We start from the raw sequence: 5,866 nt of genomic DNA on the forward strand, positions 1-5,866 counted from the left end.
CACACACACACATACACACACACATGTACACACTGCACATACACTAATGAAAACACACACTATCTCCTCCTACACAAACTATCTCCTACATAGAAATTCTCAGTCTCTCTCTCTCTCTCTCTCTCATGCACACACACACACACTCTCTCTCTCTCTCTCTCACTGTCTTCATGCACATTCTCTCACATAGAAACTCTCTCTCTCTCTCTCTCTCTCTCTCTCACTTAAATAGATTTACACACATATATATAATTTTAATTAATTAAATTTTAGATTAAATTTTAATGGTAGGGATGAGTGGTGAGGTGTGCTCACTCTCAAATAAATGCATCTTACATGTAATCTCTCTCTCTCTCTCTCTCTCACACACACACACACATGCACATGCACACTATTTATATATAAAGATACTTTTTATTCTCTATCTCTCACTCTCTTTCTCTCTCTTTTTACCCTTCCTCATTACATCTCTCTCTCTCTTTCTCTCTCTTTTCACTCTCCCTCATTATCTCTCTCTCTCTCTCTCTCTCTCTCTCTCTCTCTCTCACACACACACACACACATACATGTACACACCGCACATACACTAATCTAAACGCACACTATCTCCTCCCACACAAACTCTCTCCTACATAGAAATTCTCAACCTCTCTCTCTCTCTCATGCACACACACACACACTCTCTCTCTCTCTTCACGCACATTCTCACATAGAAACTCTCTCTCTCTCTCTCTCTCTCACACACACACACACACACACACACACACACACACACTTAAATAGATTTACACAGATATATATAATTTTCATTAATTAAATTTTAGATTAAATTTTAATGGTAGGAATGAGTGGTGAGGTGTACTCACTCTCAAATAAATGCATCTTACATGTAATCTCTCTCTCTCTCTCTCACACACACACACACACATGCACACTATTTATATATAAAGATACTTTATATTCTCTATCTCTCACTCTCTTTCTCTCTCTTTTCACCCTCCCTCATTACATCTCTCTCTCTCTCTCTCTCTCTCTCTCTCTCTCCAGGTCTGCCCCATCTCACTCTCTCTCTTTTCACCCTCCCTCATTACATCTCTCTCTCTCTCTCTCTCTCTCTCTCTCTCTATGCACCGTACATTCACTAATGAAAACACACACTATGTCCTCCCACACAAACTATCTCCTACATAGAAATTCTCAACCTCTCTCTCTCTCTCTCTCTCTCTCATGCGCGCACACACACACACACACACAGACTCTCTGTCTTCACGCACACTCTCTCACATAGAAACTCTCTCTCTCTCTCTCTCTCTCATACACACACACACACTTAAATAGATTTACATACATATATATAATTTTAATTAATTAAATTTTAGATTAAATTTTAATGGTAAGGATGAGTGGTGAGGTGTGCTCACTCTCAAATAAATGCATCTTACATGTAATCTCTCTCTCTCTCTCTCTCTCTCTCTCTCTCTCACACACACACACATGCACATGCACATGCACACTATTTATATATACATGCTTACATACCTATAGATACACATACATACATAATATATATAAGTGTGTGTATCTATAGGTATGTAAGCATGTATACAAAGATTTCATTGAAAGATGTGAGATGAGATCTTATTAGATTTAAATTCAAAATTGCATTGGAAGATGTGAGATTTGGCTCCTCCTCACGCTTGCAAGAGGAGTGGTTATTTTGAAATAGTCCCACCTCCTTTGCCCACGTGGAGGGAGGTGGGGTTGTGGTTAATCCTGTATAGATAGATATAGATATATATATATATATATATATATATATATATCACTAAAAAGTAACTACATCATCCACTAGTTGAGAATCAAAATGAACATTGCGTTGATTAACCTTGGACTGCCAGGTATACTGACTTTTTAAATCAAAAATATACGAAGGCTCTCTAAACGGACCTAGTCTTGGAAAAATCAATCAATTAATGGCAATCTCTCTCTCACAGGCGCGCGCTCTCTCTCTCTCTCTCTCTATCTGTGTGTGAGAGCGATCACTCGAAGCAACTGCACGACTCATGCAGTTGAGCTAAGACGCCTAATTAAGGTAAAAGACGGCAACTGAGCAGAGGGCGAAAGCCCATGCTCAATTTCAAGCCTCACTAATTATTATTACTATCATAATTTTTTTTAAATGCCAAGAGATTGTTATATTAGTATCAGAAAAGATACATCACCCAAAGATTAAACCTTCAGCTTAACAACCTTCCTAAAATATTGTCTTAACTGCTTCCTTTCTGATGGAAGCAAGCACCAGTGTTGCTTGCCAACTTACATGCTTGCAGGACGATCCCTTTGACTTCTTCTGCAGTGAGAGAGGGGGCTGTAGTGAGACCATAGTGTGCTGTTAGATTACTACATCTCCAGATCTCATATATGATAAAGCCTCTGATTGAATGCCAAACACTGTACATAGCTGGGTTCCTTCTTCCTTTACAACCAATTAGAGCTTGTCTCCAGTTGATGTGATCAATCACATCACAATCTCTCAGCATGCTACTTCTCTAGATGGGGTGGACAGCCACACATTCCCACAGTGCATGATACATTGATTCCTTTTTACATCTACACATGGGGCACCATGGAGTGCCATCCCCCCATTTTGCTGTAGCTTCTCTCACTGGGAGTTTTAGATGAAGGACCATTCTTTGCTGCAGCCAGTCAAAGGATTGATGTGCTGTAAGGCCCATACCAATTGGACATCCAAGATATCTGATAACTTTGCCAGGTCCAATGTCTTTAAGTTGGAACTCTTTTAGAATATGTTGTTTTTGTCCATGGCTTAACAACAGACATTCAGTCTTCTTTGGTGCCAGCTTTGAGCCAGAAACTTCACAAATCTGTTATACACACTCAAAAGGCTGCCAATGCTTTGTCTGTCATATCTGATGACATTGCAATTGTCATCAGCAAAGCATTTGACATACAAAGGGACTGCCTTGTGGGAGTATCCTTGGAAGTTAGCCACACCTCCTCCATCTTTTCACAAAATTTCTTGTCCTGCAACGAAGAGACATTAAATTTGAAGGGTGACGGACCTCTGCAGGTTCTTCACATTACTTTACATCTTAAGCTTGCAAGGATTGGAAAGTGGTCTGACATTACATGGTCATACATCACTCTGCCTTCAGTGTCATGTCCTAGCCAGCAGGAGCCTTGGTCTGACACATACATTCTGTCCAGACTCCTTGGATACAAAGTCATCATTAAATTTTCTATTACTCCATGTATGATGCTGGAGATCATTACACCCATCACATTCCCACAGGTCTACAACATCCCATTTATTTTTCCCGTCAGTCCATTGTGAGCACTATTGTTGGAACCATTCTAGGGGTCATCAGCTGCATCTGCATAGTTCCAATCTCCACCGTGTATCAGAATCTAGTGCAGAGATATCTTCCCACAGAAGTCTCCTTTCAGCCTTTGTATTAGGGGCATATACACATACCAGACCCAATTGGATGTTATCAAAACTAACTTGGCATTTCAATAGCCTTCCTGAGACATTCCTGTAGATGTCATGCACTATGAATTTATTCCTGACCAGTAGCATACAGCCACCAAATCCTCTACTAGCATTTCTAGAGATGCATTCATAGCCTCTAATACTCAAGGGCTCTACAACCAGTTTGGTCTCCTGGAGCATGAGGATGTCCAAGTTTTCTCCTTTGATAAAATTCCTTACATACATCTGCCTACTAGAAGAGCATAGGCCTCTTATATTCCATGAGGCTACCCTAATGGTATTTGAGAAAGCTTTAATTGTTCCCATCCAGTTCTTTGAGAATGTCTTGATTCCCTCCCTCCAACAGGACAGCAAACTCTTTGGCCCTATTTCTAGCTTCTTTTTGATGTTGCTCTTTGATCCCATCTTCTCAGTGCTTTCTTGCAGGGGGTCTCTTTGGGCCAGAATCTTCCCTTTCTCAGCCCTCTTTTGAATGGGAGTCTTCCAGTCTCATCTGAGTCGTTGCCTTTGTATTTGGCAGAGTTACTGGAGCCCTCACCACCTCTCTCAGCCTTGGTTGCCTCTGCTTGGGCAATAGGGCTTTTCTGTAAGGTGTTGTCCTTAGTAGGGATTTGCTCATTACCCTGATCGGAGGCCTAAGTCTTGTGGTTAGGGTTATTACTTGGGCTTCTCTCAGCAATCTGCTTAGGTTCAGAATAATCAGCCTGGCAGTCCTTAGCAAATGTCCAAGGGCTCTACATTTATAGCAAGAGTCTGGGAAGGGGTGGAAGTGAACTTCAATAACCACAACACATCCATGCAGATCAAATTCTAGGAACTCTGGTATTTTGTGTCTTCTATCCCAGAGAATACATGATTTCCTAGAGGCTCAGCCTTCATGGAGACCATGTATGGGAACATGCAAAACCCTGCCCAATGCAGCTGCAATATCTTTTGTTTAATCCCAGAAAAAATAGGGCAGACCTAGGAAGTCCACCCACACAGGACACTGGTACTGGAGAACATCATCAGGTTTGAAACCTGGGGACCAAGGTAGAGCAAAAACAGCATTCCCCTTGAAGGCAGCCACAGAATTGAGTATATACTCTCTCTGTTGCTCTGTTTCCACCATGGCTTGAAAGAAGCCTTTGCCTGCAGAGTAAAATTTGACCAGCCTAGCCTTTGAGCCATAGATTTCTTGAAACCACCTGATGAATGCTTCATCTGTAGGAGGCTTCCCCATGAAATAGAAGAAGAGCCCACATGTGAGGACTTTAAGCATGTCAAAAAGAGTCTTCCCCAGTGATAACCCTCACCTTTTTTAAAAATTTTCTTACCTTCTGTAATTTTAGAGGCCATTCTCCCCACCTCCTAGAAGACCTCCTTCTGAAGCAAGGTTTTGATATGTTCTGGAATACTTCCCTGGGCGCTGCAGTATCAGCATATGTTTGTTTGTTTGCAACCTTCCATCTGTACTGTCTGCAGGTAACTACCATCAAACGCCTTTTCAGGGGCCTCGCCCGTAATGTCTTCCACTGCAGGTGGGGGGGTATACCTGCAACCCTAATTTGGCAGAATGTTCCCGCCTAAGGTTAAGGTACACAGTCGCAAAGGCACATTTTTCTAGTTATTCTATCATATCTACCAAGAAAACCTTAGAAAAACATCCATTTCCAGCTAATAATATTTATTATATGTTATGCGACCAAGCAAACCTTAGAAAACAACATTATCCCAATCTTTTGCCAACATCCAAGTTTTCAATTGGTGATTAGAGTTCACACATGGACAAACATAAACATGATTTGCTCATTCTACAAGAGTGTGAGAGAGAGGTGATACCCTTGTAGAGAAATATCAGAAATTGGTTTAGTGCAATCAACACTCAAACTAACCTAACTTGGAAGCAAAATTTGCTAGGAGACGCTAAGACCATGGAACCTTTTTAGAAAGATGCCTAAGTTGCTACAAGAAAACTCCTCCAAGTTGATAGATTACAAAAGAAGTTTGAAGAGCTTGCTAGAAATGTATCTAGCAGTCCAACAACAAAGTTCAAGACATGCTCTTGAGAAAATCTACTAGATAATAGCTCTTACACACACAAGTGATGTTTTATCTCTTCCCCAATGTTTAACTTAGCTATCATAATTCTTAAGACAAAATTAGAACCAAGATTTTAACATGCCAAACACATGAATAAACATTAAAAATTTTAATCATTGAAGTTTCAAAAGTAGGGCTCTCAACTTGTGCCCTCTTTTCTTAAAGTTGGAAACATAATTTAAAACTAGCCAAGGTATATAACCCGCTTGCTTACTAGTTCTTAAAACTCAGTGATGATGTGTGTGTGTGTGTGTGTGTGTGTGAGAGAGA

Source organism: Cibotium barometz, chromosome 33 (genome assembly GCF_041138505.1).
Source record: "Cibotium barometz isolate CiBa-2024 chromosome 33, ASM4113850v1, whole genome shotgun sequence".
Classification (NCBI taxonomy): Eukaryota; Viridiplantae; Streptophyta; class Polypodiopsida; order Cyatheales; family Cibotiaceae; genus Cibotium; species Cibotium barometz.